A 23,192-nucleotide genomic window follows, 5' to 3' on the forward strand; every position below is an offset into this window, starting at 1 on the left:
CTCTCTCTCAGCCCTCCTCCACTCCCTCTTCTTCTCTCTGGCCCGCCTGACACTTAACCGCCGCTGCTCCTCCATTGGAGGTCTCCGGGGGGCCTCTCTCTCTCGCACGGGAAGAAGCAGCGGCGGCGGCACAGACACAGAAATGGGAGGTCTCCAGGGATCTCTCTCTCTCGTGCGCGCGCCGCTCCACCGGGCTCGGTGATGAGGAGCGCGCGCGAGAGAGACTCCTGACGACCTCTCATTTCTGTATCTGTGCCGCCGCTGCTGCTTCTCCCCGCACGTAAGAGAGAGAGACCCCCCCCCCCCGAGACCTTCTGTGCTGCCGCCACTGCTCCTCCTCGCCGCTTCCAAGACAGCCGTCCGCTGGGCTCCCCTCTGACCGACGTGCTCGCATGCGTGGTAGAGCTGCTCTCTACTGCGCATTTGCGGCACGTCGGTCAAGCTTCATTTATTAGGTTGATAAGGCAATAGTATTAAACATTCCCTGACTTATGATGCACTGCAGGTACAAATCAACAGATAAATGAAATGAAGGGTGCAGACACTCACGGTTAGAGTAAGGCTTAAATTCAGTTCACTTATTTAGTCCAGGACAGTTTCACAGTAATTCCTTTTTCATAGGCCAACACAGTCAATACTTGAGACACAATTTCTACTTACAGGTCTAACACAGAGCTTCAAGACTTTCACGTCAGTAGATGTAGGGAGAAGAGCTATCGGGCTTCCTCTGGGATCGCACACTGTCACTTGGCCTCCTAGCTGTCTAAAGGTGGAGAGCACCTTCCAGGTGTTCTAGCAGACCTTTTTAATCCCTCATGGGCCAATCCAGATCCTCATGGTTGGGGGCCATAGATCAGGCCATCAATAGTCTAAACCTGGCCTTTTCAGAGACATTCTGTGGCTCTGCACATAGCATACCAGTTGTGAACTGAACAGAGCCTCAGTCAAGACCACCTACAGTTGCTGTATCTGTAATAGTAACTTCAGTACTCCGCAAAGAATGGAGTACTGAAACTCTTCTAATCTCTTTAACTGACACAATACTCCTGAATCTTGATAAAAAACAATCCTGCATACTCATACTCCTCGATCTATCAGCCGCATTCGACACGGTGAAACACTCTCTACTCTTGGAACATCTAGCCGACATCGGAATCAAAGACACCGCTCTAAATTGGTTTAAGTCATTTCTACAAAACAGATTTTACAAAGCCAGAATCAACAACAATGAATCTCACCCCGTCGAATCTTCTATGGGAGTCCCTCAAGGCTCCTCATTATCACCGACTCTTTTCAACATATACCTTTTACCGCTATGCCAGCTCCTCTCCAAACTAAATCTAAAACATTTCATTTATGCAGACGACGTACAAATTTTTATACCGATTAAAGAATCCCTTCAAAAAACACTAGAATTCTGGAACACCTGCCTTTTATCCATCAACAACTTGCTCTCAAGCCTTAACCTAATCCTCAATTCCAATAAAACGGAAATACTCCTTATCTCTCAAGACAGTAACTACGCTAGGCCAAACTCGAACCATATAAATCAACCATCCTTTTCTTCCCAAGTGAGAAACCTCGGAGTCATCATGGACGATCAATTAAACCTAAAGAGATTCATCAATAACACTGCTAAGGAGGGTTTCTTTAAATTGCAAGTCCTTAAACGACTCAGACCACTCTTACACTTCCAAGATTACCGATCAGTACTCCAAGCAATAATTTTCTCTAAAATCGATTATTGCAATTCTCTGCTAATCGGCCTTCCAGCTAACACCCTCAAACCCCTTCAAATGCTGCAAAACGCCGCAGCCAGGATACTGACTAAGACCAACAAGAGAGACCATATTACCCCCATCTTAAGGAACCTACATTGGCTCCCAATAAAATACAGAATCTTATACAAAACACTAACAATCGTTCACAAAACCATCCACAAGCTCATTCCTCTGGAACTCAACACTCCACTTCAACCTCATCTACCAACCAGACCAACGAGAACAGCATACAAAAACACTCTCCTAACAACACACATCAAAACCTCTCTAAGCAAACGTGCCATGTCTGCAGTAGGTCCAGCACAATGGAACTCTCTACCACCAGAACTCCGGACAGAACAATGCCCAATCAACTTCAAAAAGAAACTAAAAACCTGGCTATTCGAGCAAGCGTTCCAATTATGATAATAATATACCTCAACACCACCACACTAGCCAACAGGCTTAATTAAGACTTTCCAACCACGCCACCCGTACAAACAAGTAACCCTTCTCTACAGCAGCTTACTCCAAAGTTTTCTTAATTTCAGCACGTACATAGATCCACAGCAAGACTAAACTTGGTTCACTAACATGTCCTCTTCCATATCTTTTATATAATATAACACATGCGCATTATAAGATAAATTTTCATTTTTCCCCCTTCTATTATGTTCCAAGTTTTTCCCCACGTACTCTGTCCCAAGTTTTTATGCCCTGATCTATGTAATTAGCATTCTGTCATGCTTGTTTTTCAGTTACAATGTAAACCGAGACGATATGCAATTTTGCATGAATCCCGGTATATAAAAATGTTAAATAAATAAATAAATAAATAAATATATTTGAAAGCACAAAACTACAATAATGTGGCCAGTTTATGGTCTTTTTGGTTCCTTTTGCCTGTTTACAAAGAAGTAAGAAATATGTATGAAGGGGCAATTTTTACAATATAGGGGCGGATTTTAAAACCCCTGCGCACGTAAATCCAGCAGGATTTACGTGCGCAGGGCCCTCGCGCGCCGGCGCGCCTATTTTGCATAGGCCACCGGCGCGCGTAAAGCCCCGGGACGTGCGTAAGTCCCGGGGCTTTCGAAATGGGGAGGGAGGGGGCGTGTCCGGGGGCGTTCCCGAAATGACGCGGCGTTTCGGGGGCGTGCCGTGGCGTTTCGGGGGCGGGCCCGGGGGCGTGGCGCCGGCCCGGGGGCGTGGTCGAGGTCTCCGGACCACGCCCCCGGGACCGGAGGACGGAGCGGGGCTGCCGGTGACGTGCGCAAAGTTAAGGGGGGGGGTTTAGATAGGGCCGTGGGGTGGGTTAGGGAGGGGAAGGGAGGGGAAGGTGGGGGGAGGGCGAAGAAAAGTTCCCTCCGAGGCCGCTCCGAAATTGGAGCGGCCTCGGAGGGAACAGGCAGGCCTCGCTGGGCTCGGCGTGCGCAGGTTGCACAAATGTGCACCCCCTTGCGCGCACCGACCCCGGATTTCATAAGATACGCGCGGCTACGCGCGTATCTTATAAAATCTGGTGTACGTTTGTTCTCGCCAGTGGCGCGAACAAAAGTACCGGCGCGCATATTGTTTTAAAATCCGCCCCATTGCTTGCAGGCCTCTGAAGCACCTTTTCAAAGGGAAACTCCCCTCTTAAAATTTAGGGTCAGTTAGTTCCCACAGGTATTTTTCTACATCCTACTATGAGTATCATAAAGCATGTGCGGGGAATTAGACCATAAGAAACTGTCATGCTGGGTCAGACCAAGGGTCCATCAAGCCCAGCATCCTGTTTCCAACACATGCCAAACCAAGAACCTGGCAATTACCCAAACACTAAGAAGATCCCATGCTACTGATGCAATTAATTAGTCACTAACCAACCTCTTTCCCTTCTCAAAAATACTCCAACTTGAACATGCAAGGGAATGTTTGCTCGGTGGTGATCTTGTACGGGGGTTATTCAATGAGGGTAACCGATTTGCAGTTATCCTCTCATGAACCTCCGTCTATTATTCTTTTATTAAGTTGAACAATATCTCACGAACTTTTTTTTAATTTTTCAATTTTTCTAAAAATCCCTTCTCCCCTGCTGCTTTTCCGCCACCACTAATGTCTTGTTTCATACTTATCGGGACGTCGCCTCTGCAGTGTTTCATGGGTGCGGGGCTGCTTGTCCGACACGGGCCATGTTTCGGCACGGTGTGCCTGCTTCAGGGACTATGGGAGAGCGCTGTGTCCGATACTGGGTTCACAGCATGTAGGGAAACTTGTATGTAGCTTCTTTCTGTCTCACGGACAAGCATAATAGGCGTCGCCCGTGAGACAGAAAGAAGCTACATACAAGTTTCCCTACATGCTGTGAACCCAGTATCGGACACAGCGCTCTCCCATAGTCCCTGAAGCAGGCACACCGTGCCGAAACATGGCCCGTGTCGGACAAGCAGCCCCGCACCCATGAAACACTGCAGAGGCGACGTCCCGATAAGTATGAAACAAGACATTAGTGGTGGCGGAAAAGCAGCAGGGGAGAAGGGATTTTTAGAAAAATTGAAAAATTAAAAAAAAGTTCGTGAGATATTGTTCAACTTAATAAAAGAATAATAGACGGAGGTTCATGAGAGGATAACTGCAAATCGGTTACCCTCATTGAATAACCCCCGTACAAGATCACCACCGAGCAAACATTCCCTTGCATGTTCAAGTTGGAGTACTGATGCAATTAATAGCAGTGGTTATTCCCTAAGTAATTAATAGCCATTAATGGACTTCTCCTTCAAGAACTTATCCAAACCTTTTTTGAATCCAGCTACACTAACTGTACTAACCATATCCTCTGGCAACAAATTCCAGAGCTTTTTGTGTGTTGAGTGAAAAATAATTTTCTCCGATTAGTCTTAAATGTGCTACTTACTAACTTCATGGAATGCCCCCTAGTCTTTCTATTATTCGAAAGTGTAAATAACCGAAACACATCTACTCATTCAAGACCTCTCATGATCTTAAAGACCTTTATCATATCCCCCCTCAGCCGTCTCTTCTCCAAGCTGAACAGCCCTAACCTCTTCAGCCTTTACTCATAGGAGAGCTGTTCCATCCCCTTTATCATTTTGGTTGCCCTTTTCTGTACCTTCTCCATCACAACTATATCCTTTCTGAGAAGCGGTGACCAGAATTGTACATAGTATTCAAGGTGCGGTCTCACCATGGAGCGATATAGAGGCATTTTGACATTCTCCATTTTATTAACCATTCCCTTCCTAATAATTCCTAACATTCTGTTTGCTTTTTTGACTGCTGCAGAACACTGAGCCGACGATTTTAAAGTATTACCCTCTATGATGCCTAGATTTTTTTCCTGGGTGGTAGCTCCTAATATGGAACCTAACATCGTGTAACTACAGCAAGGGTTTTTTTTTCCCTGTATGCAGTACCTTGCCCTTCTCCATGTTAAATTTCATCTGTCATTAGGATGCCAATCTTCCAGTCTTGCAAGGTCCTCCTGCAATTTATCGCTATTCGCTTATGATTTAATTAAACAGAATAATTTTGTGTCATCTGCAAATTTGATCACTTCACTCATCATCCCCTTTCCAGATCATTTATAAATATATTAAAAAGCATTGGTCCAAGTACAGATCCATGAGGCACTCCATTATTTACCTCTCTCCAATGAGAAAACTGACCATTTAATTATACTATCCATTTCTTGTCTTTTTGAACCAGTTTACAATCCACAAAAATACGTTGCCTCCTATTCCATAACTCTCATGGGGACTTTGTCAAACATCTTCAGAAAATCCGAATACACTATATCAACTGGCTCAGCTTTATCCACATGTTTATTAACCCCTTCAAAAAATGTAGAAGATTTGTGAGGCAAACCTTCCCTTGGGTAAATCCATGCTGGCTGTGTCTCCTTAAACCATATTTTTCTATATGTTCTATATTTTGTTCTAGAAACATAGAAACATAAACATAGAAATTGAAGGCAGAAAAAGACCATATGGCCCATCAAGTCTGCCCCGCCATCTTGTTTTATTTTTTATTTTTTTTCATAATTTCAATTATTACATATTCAATTTACATTGAACATCAAAACAGGAAATAAGTTCTTTGAAATTACACCATTCATATAAAGTTACCATCCAATAACTATTATTTCTTATTTCCTTGTTACAAAACAATATGGGAGATCCAATACTAGAGCAATTTTAAATTACAATCAGTTTTATACCATTACATTATGAGAGTTAGCAAAGTTATATTATTTCTATTCCAACTGTATAGGAAGTGAAGTTCTAATTTCCTCCCCTTGGTTCCGACAGGCTTCCAAGAACTTCTCTAACTGCTCAGGCTCATAATACACATATCTTATACCATCCGTACGCATTATAAATTTACAAGGAAATCTTATCACTAATTGTATACCAAAAGTTCTTGCTTGATTTGCCAAGGTTAGGAATTTTTTCATCTTAATTGAGTTTCTTTAGAAACGTCCGGGTAGATCCATAGCTTATGTCCTAGGTATAGAGAGGTTCTGTTTAACAAAAACAATTTTAGAACTTTATTCCTATCTGATGAAAGGTTAAATTTAACCTAAAGAGTTCCTCTCTTTTCAATCTGAGAACTAAAGGATGTCTCAAGTAAATCTGTTACAGTAAGTGAAGCTTCTTCTACTAGTTGGTTCACTGTTTCTCCTGCATTTTTCCATGTTATAAAATATGCACTTGAAACTGATGGTAAATTTTCAGGTGGCAATGATAATACCTCTTGAAAATAGTTCTTTAATTGCTCCTTTGGAGAAACTAACTTGCATTTTGGAAAATTTATGATCCTTAAATTTGTATATCTGATACTATTTTCTATATTTTCAACTTTTCTAGACAACAATGATTCTCCTTGTATAATCGATGCTTGAACTTTTAAAATTTGAGTTATATCCTCTTCTACCTTCACCAAGGTCTCTGCATGTTTAGTCACTGATGGATTTAAGTTGTGCAAAGCAGTTTGCATTTCTTTTATATTCACATTGAAATTTGCAATGTTGCTTTGCAATGAGACTATTGCTTGCCATATCATATCTATGGTAACAGTTTTAGGTTTCCTATGGGTGAAAAAGGTAAAAAAGTTACCGGTTGAGGCAGAGATAGTCTTTGCTTGTCCTGGTTCCTTAGGGGGGGAAGCAGACTCCCTTCCTCCGGCAGCTGCTGTTTCTCCACCGCTGCTTGCTCGGCTGTCGCCGAGGAAGCTCTATACCCAAGGGGAGGAAGATAACAGGCCTCAATCCGCTTCTGATGTCGACAAACCCACCATTTGTCCCTCCTCGGTCTGGCTCGACTCCATGGACGCCTTCCGTCGAAGAGTAGAGCCTGGTTGAATGATTGTTACGTCGCTCCTCGGTGGCAAAGGTGTTGTTGGAGCCCCGGGACTAAGACTGACCACTCCCAAAAGCGGTGCTGCTTGCTCCTCACCACCTGCTATCGCGGGACTCTCCGGGGTCACGAACTTTGCTGGCGGGTAGAATTCTGTCAGCGTCGTCTGTATTGTCGAGGGTCTTATGGGGTCGAGGCTTCCTGTCTGACCCTGCCCTTTCGTTTTGTGTGCGGCATTATTCAAATGCCGCTCCAGGTACAAAAAATAGAAATTAATAAGAAGACACTGCAGAGCTCCAAACTCCGACACCTCTCATACCGCCACCATCTTGGATCTCCCGCCATCTTGGATGTCCCGCCATCTTGTTTTAATTTGAATCACAGACCTTTAGTCTAGGCCCTTTCATTGACACTAGGGCTCCACAGAGTCTAACCCATTCTCTTTTGATGTTCTACCCTGTTTTCTTCTTCACAATTTCCCATTTACTTTCTCCCTATTGTTACAATGGTACAATGGATGATTTTAATGATAGGTTACAAATTATTAGTAATAAACCTGAAATTTCATTTTTGAGTCATTTCGGAACCCTGGGGTATATACCATCTGGACCAGGTGATTTGCTAATCTTCATTTTGTCAATCTGATCTACTACATCTTCCAGGTTCACCGTGATTTGGTTTAGTTCATCTGAACCATCATCCTTGCAAACCATCTCTGCAATGGGTATCTTCCAAGCATCTTCATTTGAAAACACCAAAGCCCCTTTATCCTCTCAGTCATGTTATGGTCTAACTGATTCCCTTGCAGGCTTCCTGCTTTGGATATATTTTTTAAAGTTTTTATTATGAGTTTTTGCCTCTATGACCAACTTTTCAAATTTTCTCTTCGCCTGTCTTATCAATGTTTTATATTGAACTTGTCAATGCTTATGCTTTTTCTTATTTTCTTTAGATGGATCCTTCTTCCAGTTTTTGATGGAAATTTATTTTGCTAAAATATCCTTTTTCACTTTGCCTTTTAACTAAGCAGACAGACATTTGGCCTTCCTTCTACTTTTCTTAATCCATGGAATACAGCTGGACTGCACTTCTAAGAAGATAGAAAATATCTTCCTCATTTTATTAAAGTCTCCCTTTTGAAAGTTTAGTACTAGAGCTATAGATTTACTTATTGTCCCCCTACCACTATTTCAAGTGGCCACTACCTCCACTATTACTTCTCTCACCTAATCCTGCATTCCACTAAGAATTATGTCATTGAATGTGGCAGGGTTCTGCTCTGCTCCAACCTTACCTGATTCACTTGACCCTTCTTCCCTTAAGTAGAAGTTTATTGTTTATAGAGATATGGATTCTAACTTTAGAGTAATGAAATAAACCACACTGGATGTATTAAAATAATCTCTTTTATTCCAGATAAAAGACATGGTAATTTTAAAGCTTCTCAAAAACTTTATGAGGCATTAAAGTGCTTAAATCTTATTCTAATTAAACAGTGCAGAGCTATGAGAGTAAATACAGTAACAACAGTGACAGAAACTATTGAAATCAGATACACATCTACTAGAGACATTTCTCTTGTTAAATCAATACATTACTAATACATCTCTTGCTAATACTTGCTAGAAATAATATTACTTAGCTTAGGAAAGGTTCTCATATGCAGAAAAAGATAAAAATTTTCTCACCAAATCTCAATGAAGCAATTAGGCCCACTATCTGTCTCTCGTGCGATCAGTCAGAGATCAATTCTGCCTGCATTGCCTCTTCGCTTTGTTAGCAGTGGTTTAAATAAACAAAAAACCCAGGTGGGGGCTAGTCTGTTCCTTCTCTTTCAAGAAGTTAACAAATTTGCCCCCCCCCCTTTCCTGAAACAGAGGGGTCTGGATCTGGAAGACTTCCCAATTCATTAAAGTTGCCTTTTCTGCCCCCCTCCGACGGGGCTAGTCGGGGAGAGCACTCATTTCCTTCTAAACCAGAGCAGAGATAAGAAATAAAACTTCTCCTATTTTCTTTTTCTTATGAGCTCCTCAAGGACAGAGGTGTCAGTTGGAAGATATCCAAAAGAGGCCCTTGTCTAGTTCATGGCATATGGAAAGCAATTCTTATGTCTCAATTGTAACTTAATATTATTGACTACACTGAATATATGTGGCAGAGAAGCCACTACTCAGCCTGCCTTCAGCGGCAGGACACCACTACTCCATGTCGGGGCCTGCCTGCGACTCTTCTCCTATTCCTCCTGTTCCTCAGTGTCAGTGGCAGCATGGCCGCTGTCCAGGGTCCTGGACTTCCTGTTCCTGCTCCTCCTAGGGGGGCAGGCCCGCGGTTCTCTTCCCTATTTAAAGGGCCAACACAGGTGTGGTCCTCTTGGACTCCTCCCTGGGCGTAGTCTCTTCCAGTCCTACAAAAGGGCTCAGTTGACTCTTCAACCTCGCCTTGGCAAGGAGCTTGCTTCCTGGGAGTAGTCCTTCCTGGACTCTGTATTCTGCTCCAGTTGACTTCTGTCTTCTGTTCCTGCCTGGCGTCTTCCATCTTAGATCCCTTGTTCTTGATACCATGATGTCTTCTTGTCCTTCATCTCTGGATGTCTCCATGGCTACGTAAGCATGATGTCTTCTCGTCCCTCGTCTCCGGATGTCTCCAGGGCTGGGCAAGTCTCCTGAGGTTCCTGGCTTTTAACTCTCCTTCGCTGAGTTCTGCCTCACTGTCCTGACTCAGAGTTCTGTCTCTGGGTACCTGGCTCCGAGCCCCGCCTTCGAGCTTTCCCTTGAACTTTGTCCAGGCCCTCGGAGCTCCTTGCTTCTGTCCTTGTCTTCAGCTCCAAGTGTCAAGTCCTCATCTTCAGCTCCAAGTGCCAAGTCGTCTGAACTTCAGTTCCGAGCCTCCGTCTCCTCTGGACTCCATTCCCAGATGAGGTTCGTCTCACCACATGGGCACACACATCTCGACCCGCACTGGGGAGCGCCCCCTAGCGCTCTCTTCCACCGCAGTGCAACATACGGAAGATAAATTAAGAGGAGGGAGAAGAATCTTAGGTGAAAATAGTCAGCTGGACACAGAGAAGGTTAAGTAGGGTCTACAATGTTGAAAGCACATTTAAAAAGAAATGTTTTAAAATTCTTTTTAAATTCTTTCACACTGTCAATAGGTCTTAGGCTGTCTGGAATGTGTGAGCCTGTGTGCAAGGGTGTGTCTATGTGAGAGCCTGTATATGTATGTGAGTACATTTGAGAGCCTGTGTGTGTGTGAGAGAGAGGGTATGTGTACATGTGTGCATATGTATTTGTGTGTGTGAGGGAGAGAGAGCCTGTGTGAGGAGAGTGAGTGTGTGTAAAAGCATGGGTGTATGTATGAGAGAGGGAGTGTGTTAGAGAATGTACATATGTACGTTTGTGTGTGTGTGTGTGTGTGTGTGTGTGTGTGTATGGGTTGAAGAAAGAAGATAACATTTGTGTGGCCTCCTCCCCAAATCTACAACATTTTCATGGTGGCTGGAAATAAAAAAATCCTAGGTATGGAGAGCAGGAGATTTTAAAATCCTTACGGTTTTAATAATTTGATATTTCTGCTGTTGAAATATTTTATTAGTGTTTTGGGAAATTTATAACATTTTTAAATTAGATGTTTTAGTGATCAGATGTTTTGAAATATATATAATTTGTATTAGTATGAGTGTGTGTATGTGTGTGCAGTTGAGCGTGAGTGAGTGAGAGGGATTGTGTGTATGTGTGAGCGTGAATGAGAGATGGGGAGCATGTATTTGTGAGCATAAGTAAGAGAATAATTGTTAAATTGTATATAAATGAGAGAAAAAGGAGAGTTATGTTCCTTGGTCGTGGGACCCACCTGCCATCTGCATCACTTACCCCCATGACACCCTGACTCTCGGCGCGGCCTGGAAGCTTCCGCATACCTCTCCTGTGGCAGGATGCCACCAGCATGTTGCCTCCCCTCCTCCCCCATCAGCTGGCTCTAGGTGCATGCCGCACCGTCAGTTAAAGGGTCCGAGCTGAGAAACTGGACTGTAAGTACCTCCTGATGAAATGACGCGGCTAGGTATATAAGGCCCAACCATGCACCTTGCCTCACTTCAGCAATGGTTCCCTGCCGAGAAGCAGTACAAGTTGCTCCTGTCCTGTCCTGCGTTCCTGACTGACCTGCATTCTTGATTGTGCCTGCTTCGTGCAGCCTTGCCTTGCTTAGCCTGCCTCATCCAGCCTTGTCTCCTCATCTCAATCTTGTCTAGTGTATCTCGTGTGGCCTAGTCTATCCTCATCCGGACCTCCTGCTATTGACCCTTGATCTGGACCTGATCTCTTGCACTGGACCTGACCATGCTTCCTGCTTGGACCTAACCATGCTTGCCTGCCACCTGGACTTGACCTCTTGCATTGGACCCGACCTGCCTGTCTGCCTCCTGCCCTGACCTTGGCTCCCTCCAGCTTCTTCAGTCTGCTGCCTGTCCTAAGCCCAGTGTGCCTTCAGATTTTGCACTTTCTACTTTCCTAGGGACCGACCTAAGCTCTGCTGGTCACCAGAATCCAAGGCTCAACCTGCAGGGGAGGAAACTGGTATAGGTGAAGCTCCAGCCTGTCCTGCTTCATGGTGTGTTCGCCAGCTGTTGGCATAGGCTTCGTAGATTCACCAACAAGGCAGCATCAACTACGCCATAGCCCCAAGGGCTCACTACCTTGCCACTCATCACAAGGAGAAATTTTGTGCACCCTCTCCATGCAACTAATCCAAAATAATCTCTGGGTATAAATCAAAAAGTCCAGGTATGGAGAGCAGGGGAATCATTTTTACTTATTAGTTTTAAAGACTGGATGTTATTTGATATATATATATGCCAATTTGAGACATTTTATTGATGTTTGTAAACATTTTTATGAGTTTTTTATTATTGGCTATTCTATTCTTCATCTCTTTTGAAATATTGTTCTTTTAATTACTATGTTTATATTATTATTGACAGTTTGTATTACTTGATTTTATTGTTTGATATTTTATGAGGAATGGTAACGTTTGTTTTTCCATTGCTGCATTGTACACAGAGTTTGACTTTTTGTGGTTTCCAATTCAGTTTTTGTTTATAATTTATGCTCTCTTTATTCTGCATTTGGTGAGGGTCTGTCCATGCATGTGTGATTGAGGTAAGGTATACTGCTACCATGTAAGTACTGGGTAGGAATCTATAGCAGCCCATCTTGTTCTGTTTTCTGAACAGGAGGTGTAGTGGTGTTTTGGAGCCTCTGTAATATTTGCAGTATTGCCTTTTCAGATTTAGAGTTGTTACTGTTTGAATACTGGCAATTAATGCTTTTTTGGTATGGGAGGTTTACTATATTGTTATTGCAATTCAGTTTACTCATAGCTTTTTTAGGGCCAAGCCTATACCCAACACCATTACAATAGGCCTAATACCAAATGAGTTCCAAGTGACTTTTTTCCTTTCTTGCATGGTTATTTGGTTGGCACCACAGCAGTGTGCACAATCGGTGGTCCATGGGCTATCCACGCAGACCACCGCTCTCTACTTCGGTCTAAACAAATATGCCACATCTGGCACGATGAGGGCCTTCCTCGAGTCCATGCCACCACTCGCGGCAGGAACGCCATCTCCCTCTTTGGCCTCAGGCCACCAGGACTCACAGCCAAGACACCACCCACAGGGCTCAAGGTGGAGCATCCTCCTTAGGAGTGTATGCATACCCTCTCTAAATTTAAAGGGACCATGGCGGGACAAGCCTGCGGCCCCTCCTGATGAACTCACTGCCCTGAGCCTTTACTAGGCCACTTCTGCTGTTGTTCTGGGCTTCGGCAATAGGTCAACTCCGTTTGGAGAGGTGCTTTGCCTCCACGTTCCTGGTTCCTGCTTCCTAATCCTTGCTTCCTGGTTCCTGATTCTGCTGTGTGTCGTTCTTGAGTTCCTGTGTCCTGTTCCTGGTTCCTTCGCATCTGGTTTGTCTTCTGAGTTCTTGCCTTCGTGGTCAGTCTTCCCTTCGTCTGTCTTTAGTGTCTCGTCTTGCTCCTGTGGTCCCTAGTCCTCCTTCCTCTTCTTTGTTCCTCATCTCATTGGATCAGACTTCTGACTTTGACCGTGGATCGGACTTCTGGCTTTGACTTTGGATTTGATCTTAACGCTGCTTGATCTCCGCTTGCTTCTAACCACAACTTGCTCAACATTACTGATTGTACTCTGCAGGCCGTGACCACTGTCTGAACCATGACAATGAGTGAACTCTGCCCGCTTCCAACCACAGCCTGAATCTGATTCCGTTTGTCTGCTGCCTGTCCCGATCACTGCTTCTCCTGTCTCCACTTTCTCCACTGTGCTGACCTGCAATCTCTTCTACACAACGGTTCTTTACCTCCATAGAGGCAGCGTCTAAGTCCAGCCGGCCCCCCCACCTGAGGGCTCTACCGAAGGGGAACAAGGGTTGTGTTGCGACCGTCACTGCCCGACGTCTCCACTCCGCCCACCTTACCTCTTTTGCAACTCCCTCTTTGGTTGATGGAAGTTTGGCTGCCGCGGCGTCATCTTGCCGTTCTCCTCCGGCATCCCTGGACTGGCTAGACTCTGCCTTCCGCCATGTTCTCCTGAAGCCTAAGGGCGCACGTGCGGCGTGGCCCCTGACTCAAGTACCAGCTGTGGCGCGAACCTCAGGGGCGTCCCCCTGAGATGACGTCATCCTCACCGGATACTTATGGTCTTCATTTTTGCTAGCTATTCGAGTTAGCAAGGGGGTTCCTCCAGGTATTGCTGCAGATGGGATTCACTCTCTGCGTACTTTGCTACTCTGCCTCCTTGGACTTTACCAGGGGTACCCGCTTCTCGGGGGCCTCGCTCTCTCTTTTACTTTTCAGGTCGCAGTCTGGAACCGGTACTTGCTCCTCGAGGGCCCACGTTCCTGGACCTGCTACCGAATACCACTGTTACGCTTGGGCTCCGGTCAGGAGTCGTGAACACCACCCAGCAGGGTGGCTCCAGGTGGAGAGAGACAGGAAGCTAGAAACAGTGTCAGGTTCCAGGCTGGGTCAGGGCAGGCAGCAAGTATCAGAGTCTGGGTTCAGGCTGGGTTAGGGCAGGCGGCAAGTAGCAGTGTCCAAGTACAGGCTGGGTCAGGGCAGGCAGCAGTAGCAGTGTCTAAGTACAGGCTGGGTCAGGGCAGGCGGCAGTCAGCAGTGTCTGGGTCCAGGCTGGGTCAGGGCACAGTAAGCAGGGCAAGGCAGGTCAGAAGGCCCGTAGGCCACACACACACACACAGAAGGCCCGTAGGCCACACACCAATAGCGGGGCAAGGTAGGTCAGAAGGCCCATAGGCCACACACACACAGAAGGCCCGTAGGCCACACACCATAAGCGGGGCAAGGCAGGTCAGAAGGCCCGTAGGCCACACACATACACACAGAAGGCTGGTAGGCCACACACCAATAGCGGGGCAAGGTAGGTCAGAAGGCCCATAGGCCACACACACACAGAAGGCCCGTAGGCCACACACCATAAGCGGGGCAAGGCAGGTCAGAAGGCCCGTAGGCCACACACATACACACAGAAGGCCCATAGGCCACACACCATAAGCGGGGCAAGGCAGGTCAGAAGGCCCGTAGGCCACACACATACACACAGAAGGCCCGTAGGCCACACACCATAAGCGGGGCAAGGTAGGTCAGAAGGCCCGTAGGCCACACACACACAGGCAGAAGGCCCGTAGGCCACACACCGTAAGCAGAGCAGGCAGGTCAGAAGGCCCGTAGGCCACACATACACAGAAGGCCCGTAGGCCACACACCGTAGTCAGGGCAAGCAGGTCAGAAGGCCCGTAGGCCACACATACACAGAAGGCCCGTAGGCCACACACCGTAAGCAGAGCAGGCAGGTCAGAAGGCCCGTAGGCCAGGTAAGAAAAGCGAGGAAGAAGGCCCGAAGGCCACGCAGGGCAAGGCAAGGAAAGGCCCGAAGGCCGCGCAAGGCAAGGAAAGGCCCGAAGGCCGCGCAGGGCTAGAGCAGGGAGCCCAGGTGAGCTCGATGCCGAAGCACCGAGGCAACTGTCAGGCAGGGTTATAAGGGCACACCCAGAACATAGATTGGACAGAGGAGATGGACTGGGCCTGTCAGGAAAGCCAGCACTAGAGGGACCCCTGGTGGTGAGGCGGTTGCACTTCAGCCAAAACTGTAACAGTACCCCCTCCTCAAGGCCTCCCCCTCCTCCTGGGTCCCATCTTAGCAGGGGGTACTCAAAAATGAAATCCGACCCCTCCGAGGGCAGCAACAGCTGGAGCAAGTCAACAGGCTCAGATGGCTGAGTCAGAAAGTCTTTTAGTGGTACCAGTTTGAGCCCCTCCGGGGGTGGCAGCAGGGCCGGTTTAAGCCCCTCCGGGGGCAGCAGCAGGACCGGTTCAGCAGGCTCTTCTCGGGGTAGTGCAGCAGGCTTGGGCCCCTCTCGGGGTGAAACGGTAGGCTGGAACACCTGCCCGGGCGTTGTAGTAGGCTCGGACCCTTCTCGGGGCGTTGTAGTAGGCTCGGACCCCTCTCGGGGCGATGAAGCAGGCTTGGACCCCTCTCGGGGCGATGAAGCAGGCTCGGGCCCCTCTTGGGGTGATGAAGCAGGCTCGGGCCCCTCTTGGGGTGATGCAGCAGGCTCGGACCCCTCTTGGGGTGATGCAGCAGGCTCGGCCCCCTCTTGGGGCGATGTAGCAAGCTCGGCCCCCTCTCGGGGCGATGTAGCAAGCTCGGCCCCCTCTCGGGGTGATGTAGCAAGCTCGGCCCCCTCTCGGGGCGATGTAGCAAGCTCGGCCCCCTCTCGGGGTGATGAAGCAGGCTCGGCCCCCTATCGGGGCGATGAAGCAGGCTCGGACCCCTTTCGGGGCGATGAAGCAGGCTCGGACCCCTCTCTGAGCGATGAAGCAGGCTCGGACCCCTCTCGGGGCGTTGAAGCAGGCTCGGACCCCTCTCGGGGCGATGAAGCAGGCTCGGACCCCTCTCCGGGCGTTGTAGCAGGCTCGAACACCTCTCCGGGCGTTGTAGCAGGCTCGGCCCCCTCTTGGGGCGATGCAGCAGGCTTGGATCCCTCTTGGGGCAATGCAGCAGGCTTGGCCCCCTCTTGGGGTGATGCAGCAGGCTCGGCCCCCTCTTGGGGTGATGTAGCAGGCTCGGCCCCCTCTTGGGGTGATGCAGCAGGCTTGGATCCCTCTTGGGGCGATGCAGCAGGCTTGGCCCCCTCTTGGGGTGATGCAGCAAGCTCGGCCCCCTCTTGGGGTGATGTAGCAGGCTCGGCCCCCTCTTGGGGTGATGCAGCAGGCTTGGATCCCTCTTGGGGCGATGCAGCAGGCTCGGCCCCCTCTTGGGGCGATGCAGCAGGCTCGGCCCCCTTTTGGGGTGATGCAGCAGGCTCGGATCCTCCCCGGGGCGATGCAGCAGGCTTGGCCCCCTCTTGGGGTGATGCAGCAGGCTTGGCCCCCTCTTGGGGCGACGCAGCGGGCTTGGCCCCCTCTTGGGGCAACGCAGCAGGCTTGGCCCCCTCTTGGGGTGATGAAACAGGCTCAGATGGCAGAGCAGCAAGGTTAGAAGCAGTGCACATAGAAGACACAGATTGCACTGCTGTGGGCTTGATACCCCGAGCCAAACTCTGAGGCTCCTTATTTTGTTTCTGGAGGAGCAGTTTAGAGAAGGCACAGGCAGTTCTAGGACGTCTAGGGAATGTGCTCGTTAGTGTCTCAACAGCAGCTGTGGGAAGCAGAGCCCTGCTAGAGTTAATCAACTCTCTCCGTTTGAGAGAAACCTGTTCCTGAGGCTCTAGCACTGGTGTCACAGAAACCTTCTGGGCCAGGTAAGTCCTGGGTTTTTCTATCCACAAACTGCCAGCTAAAATGTCTGTTTTAGTGGAGCCAGAAGCAGAATACCGGTTAGGAGAGCTGATTGTTTTTCTAATGGAACAGCTGATCCTAAAGCAGAACAACGGGGGCAGGGTTTGCCTGGTGGTAACAGACACGGAAGACAGGAGCATTTCCACCACCCTGGTTTAGGATTTAAACAATTTAAACATTCCTGATAGACTGAGACGTTCCTCTTATGACAACCACTGCATACCCAGTGTTCTTGGTCTGAGAGTTGACATGCAAGACAGTTCTTGTAACTGAGATAGTTCAAAGTCTGGCAACAAGCACAGACATAAAAACTTGGAGGCTGAGGCATAATGTGAGTAGAGGTAAAAGAAAAATTGGCTCACCGGTAGTACCAAGACCTATCTCTTCCCCTGGAAAATTGATGGCTTCGGCATACTGTTACGCTTGGGCTCCGGTCAGGAGTCGTGAACACCACCCAGCAGGGTGGCTCCAGGTGGAGAGAGACAGGAAGCTAGAAACAGTGTCAGGTTCCAGGCTGGGTCAGGGCAGGCAGAAAGTATCAGAGTCTGGGTTCAGGCTGGGTTAGGGCAGGCGGCAAGTAGCAGTGTCCAAGTACAGGCTGGGTCAGGGCAGGCAGCAGTAGCAGTGTCTAAGTACAGGCTGGGTCAGGGCAGGCGGCAGTCAGCAGTGTCTGGGTCCAGGCTGGGTCAGGGCACAGTAAGCAGGGCAAGGCAGGTCAGAAGGCCCGTAGGCCACACACACACACACAGAAGGCCCGTAGGCCACACACCAATAGCGGGGCAAGGTAGGTCAGAAGGCCCATAGGCCACACACACACAGAAGGCCCGTAGGCCACACACCATAAGCGGGGCAAGGCAGGTCAGAAGGCCCGTAGGCCACACACATGCACACAGAAGGCCCGTAGGCCACACACCAATAGCGGGGCAAGGTAGGTCAGAAGGCCCATAGGCCACACACACACAGAAGGCCCGTAGGCCACACACCATAAGCGGGGCAAGAAAGGTCAGAAGGCCCGTAGGCCACACACATACACACAGAAGGCCCGTAGGCCACACACCATAAGCGGGGCAAGGCAGGTCAGAAGGCCCGTAGGCCACACACATACACACAGAAGGCCCGTAGGCCACACACCATAAGCGGGGCAAGGTAGGTCAGAAGGCCCGTAGGCCACACACACACAGGCAGAAGGCCCGTAGGCCACACACCGTAAGCAGAGCAGGCAGGTCAGAAGGCCCGTAGGCCACACATACACAGAAGGCCCGTAGGCCACACACCGTAGTCAGGGCAAGCAGGTCAGAAGGCCCGTAGGCCACACATACACAGAAAGCCCGTAGGCCACACACCGTAAGCAGAGCAGGCAGGTCAGAAGGCCCGTAGGCCAGGTAAGAAAAGCGAGGAAGAAGGCCACGCAGGGCAAGGCAAGGAAAGGCCTGAAGGCCGCGCAAGGCAAGGAAAGGCCTGAAGGCCGCGCAGGGCTAGAGCAGGGAGCCCAGGTGAGCTCGATGCCGAAGCACCGAGGCAACTGTCAGGCAGGGTTATAAGGGCACACCCAGAACATAGAGTGGACAGAGGAGATGGACTGGGCCTGTCAGGAAAGCCAGCACTAGAGGGACCCCTGTTGGTGAGGCGGTTGCACTGCAGCCAAAACTGTAACAACCACTTCTGCCAGGAAGTCACTGCTGCCTACAACACCAGTGAGTTACCATCTCTCGCTCAGAGCTTTCCCTGGAACAAGATACTCGCTCCTCGCGGGCCTACTTCATTCCAGCCTCTGGGCTGCTTCAAGAGACTATTGTGTGAGTGTTACCATCAAGGTTCTGTTCCTGAACTCTGCATACTCTGCCTACTCACTATATTCAGTTTCTCTACAGCTCAGCCATCCTGGGATCGCTGTTCCAGTGCCTGAGGGACTACAGCCCAGCCGGGCTCTTCCATCTCACTACTGCCACCTCTGGAGGTTCACTATACAGTGTGTGTCTGTCTCCCAACTCTGAGCCTGACCGGTGGCCCCTCTCAGGATCTCCCCTCGGTGCGTGGTCATCTGCCACCGGCCCAAGGATCCACCCCAATTATCACAAATAATAACAGGCTGGTATTGGTGAAGCTCCAGTTGGTCCTCTGTTCCAGCCAACTCCTCCTACCAATGTTGGGGACCTGTAGGGCTCCTCCCTGTGGGTTGCACCAACTTCACCTCAGCTTAAGGGTCCACTTCCGTAACACAGTGCATGTAAATATAATATGTATGTTGTAATATTTTACCTCTGAAGACTGTACTTTGAATGTTCTTTTGTTACACAAAATCTTTTATTAGAAAAGGAGCTAGGGTAGAACTACGGGATGGGAAGGACCTAGAGGAGGATGGAGAAAAGGATCTAGGGTTTTTCATGTGAGATTAAAGAATTACAATTTAAATGAAACCAAAGAAAGCTAAATCACATTTTGTGTTGCTCTTTTCATTTGTAAAGCGATATAATATTCAAATCTTACCTTGCATAGTTATCTGGTTAGTACCACAGCAGCTTGTTATGGTCTTTTGGCCTACAATCTCACATATTGAAACAGTAAATCTCACTCTTTGGGATGAGGGAGTAAGGAGAGAGGAGTAAATTAGATGATTATGCCAGGCAATGGGGAGGGAAAGGAATATGTAACCCTTGTGTGGGATGGATCCTTTAACTGGTACCCCAGGACACATAGAAAGAAATAGAGATGGACCCTTTATGCACAACTACTCCAATGTCTCTATGAAACTCCTTTCCTTCCGCAGAATAGCTTTACTCTCTGAGGTCCAGACTCCTAAGTGTGGGGTTGAACAATAGTTCTTATACCCTGGCCCTTTTTCCTCATCCTCAGTACTCAACACTAAGCTTTACACTGTCTTTGTATCCAAATAACACACGGGAGAAGAATAATGGTTTCCAACTTCTTTACTGATAGTTTACATTTAAATTCTCTTTGTGGGTCAAGTAAATATTAAGATAGCAAGAATATATAATAAACTTGTCACTCCAGTTCTTCATCAAAGTCTGTATTCTCAACTGGAAGCTCTTAAATTTACACTGAATTCCTTTTGCTCTCCAATTTCTTTCTCCAGTTTCCCTGTAGATGGAATATAGTCCACTCCTTCTTTAACTCCTAATTTTAATTTTTAAATCTTCCCCCTGAAGATGGTTAGAAGGTATACAGTCCCTTTAGACATGCTTTAACTCCTCAGACAGCACCAGAAAGGTACTTTGCTCTCTTTCTTGATTCTTTTAACCCCTTAGGCAGTGCCTGGTTGGCACTTCTCACTCCCTCATGTAAGACTTTCCTCAATAGCAACATAGTTCTGGTTACCTTTATGTTGTATTTTTGTTTCTCTTGGTAGTACACTTTGCTGGGATCCTTTCTTTAGATAAAAGCTGTAACACCTCTGTATCATTCTGTATCATTTCTATAATGGATCCATAGACGGGAGCGCAAGGGGGTGCTCCCGATTCTGGAGAGGTGTACCCTTGCGATGAGACGATCCCTTCTGGGGAGACTGGAGGAGATTGGAGGCCCTGACCCTCTGCCGGACCTGCCCACCCTGATGAGACCATCAATGCAATGGTGGTCTTTGAGTGGTCCTCTGACCACTCCAAGCCCTTTTGGACCTGCCGCTGGGTAACGGCAAGGGCGTCAGGCCGAACAGAGGTCAAGGGCAGAGAAGACATCAGCACTGGTGAAAGGAACAAAGACACAGGACTCTGGTGGAGACATAGACTCAAATGAGGTTGAAGATGAGGACACAGGACAAGGGCTAAGACTGAAGGAGGGCTGCCACGCCACACGCCCTACACAGCCAAGCCTGGCTGGTCGCGGACCACGTAGGCAGTGAGGCAGACCCCACACAGGCATCGACTCCAAATTCAAGAGTTCAAGATGGCAAAAGGTACTGACGAAGACTCAGATGCTGAAGCTGATGATCCGTCTTGGACTGGGCTTCGTAGACCTGGCAGGACAGGTCAGAGAAGTTGGAGTGAGGACGGAGTGATCACCAGAAGATGAGACATCAGAACATCAACAACAAAACATCAACGTAGGCTAAAATGTCAGGCCTCCAGATGCTGACGGAAGACATGGAGGATCCTTGGCTCAGATGGAAAGATATCTACCTGAGCGCCCTACACACCCCAGCCGGGATGGTCACGGACCACACAGGACGGACAACAGGACCTCGGAAGCCCCAAGACGAGATGAGACGGGCAAGCAAGCAATGTCCCACAGGTTCCCTACACAGCCCAGCTGGGCTGGTCGCGGACCACACTGGAAGGACATCAGACATCTAGACAGGTGGACAAGAAGGATCTTCAGCCCTGTGAGACGGAGGAATCCCACCAGCACCCTACACACCCCAACGGGGGTGGTCGTGGACCACTGGGCCACTGCGCGCCCTACCAACCCAGCCGGGCTGGTCGCGTACCACGAGGGGCGGGATGACAGAGCCTCAGGAAGAAGGACTTCGGAATGAAGACATCGGACATCAGGAACAACTGGGAACATCAAGACTTGAAGACATCGGGCATCAGGAACAAGTGGAAACATCAAGATGTCAATGCGGAGACCAGAAACAGGACAACATGGGATCCCATGCAGAGAAGGAATGCCAAGCAGGAGCAGGAAATGAGGATCCTCAGGAGACCAGCTCCAGAAGGACTAGCTCCTTGCAAAGGCAAGGTTGAAGTGGCAACTGAGCCCTTTTGTAGGGTTAAGGAGACAACTCCCAGATGACATCAGCAAGCGGAGCCAGGAGGGCCTCTCCCTCCCTGGCCCTTTAAATCCCAGAAGAAGGTGCGGGCCCGCGCCTAATGAGGAAGCAGGAGAGGAGGACTGCAGGACCCTGGACAGCGGCCATGCTGCCGTTGAGATGCAGAAGCCGACTTGGGAGGCGGAGCAAGGCGGCATCTCTGCCGCTGCGGAGCAGGCCTCCAGGCCTTTTGGAAGACAGAGTGGGTGGCGGCCCTGAGCCACGAAGAGGAGCAATGAAGTCCGCGGCCCTCTGCCTTGGTGAAGAGGAGTCCCGGTGGGCGGCATCTGCGGCCTCCTGGCAGTGGAAGGGACAGCGCCTCCGGGCAGAGAGGAAGCATGGTGGTAAGGCCCGCTGTGCCGAAGTTGACGGTGGCGGTCTCCGGACCGTGGGCAACCTGGCAGCGGCATGCAGGGCCGCTGGAAGAAGGTAAGAGGCTGCTTGTGGGGTGGCCCATAAGCAGAATCATAACAATTTCAAAGGTTTGGTACACTGACTCCCAGGTACCATGGGTTGTCAACTCTAAGTGGAAAAAATATTAGCTGAACCTAAAAGGGGAAAAATCAAGCAAGAAGCAGGAAGGGTGGAATGTAACTTCAGTGCCTCCAAACAGAGGAGATAATTCAAAAGACAGTTAATAGAGATGTGCAAAGCCTGAACCGCTGGTGCGCGCTAACCCGAAAACCAAATTTTCCTGAAATTTTGGGAAAATTCGGTTCATTTTTTGGGTTCCCTGAACCAGGACGAATTAGGGCGTCAGGCCGAACAGAGGTCAAGGGCAGAGAAGACATCAGCACTGGTGAAAGGAACAAAGACACAGGACTCTGGTGGAGACATAGACTCAAATGAGGTTGAAGATGAGGACACAGGACAAGGGCTAAGACTGAAGGAGGGCTGCCACGCCACACGCCCTAAGTCATCCTAAACAATTGCACATCCCTAAAAGTTAATGCAAAAATATTTTTCCTGTGAATCAGGTCACTGTCAGGTCTATACACTGAAGGAGATATAGCACACTGCAGGTCTTCTTTACACCAAATCCAACCTAGAATACAGGGACACCCCAATCCACTGCAACCAGGGGATTGGCTCTCACAGGGAATTCTCAAAATTTGTCATAAGAGTTCAAAGCAATACTTAAAAAGCTGGATAATCAAGTCAACAGAAAGCTTACTCCTACATAGGGATTCTTTTTTTACTCCTGTCGCATAACTTAGAAGAAACTTACACAGCAGAAGGCAACAAGCTCCTTATTGCTTGAAAGTCTAAATCAGAATCCACAAGGATTGCAGGTGCATAGAGATGATAACCAGCTAGGTTGCACCATCTGCATGTTCCCACATGGGGAAGCAAAACCCAAACCTCTCTCTCATTTTCTCATTGAACCTCCCCAACTTAATGAACACTCCTTTAGTAAGGGGATGCCAAAAGTCT

Source organism: Rhinatrema bivittatum, chromosome 3 (assembly GCF_901001135.1).
Source record: "Rhinatrema bivittatum chromosome 3, aRhiBiv1.1, whole genome shotgun sequence".
Lineage (NCBI taxonomy): Eukaryota > Metazoa > Chordata > Amphibia > Gymnophiona > Rhinatrematidae > Rhinatrema > Rhinatrema bivittatum.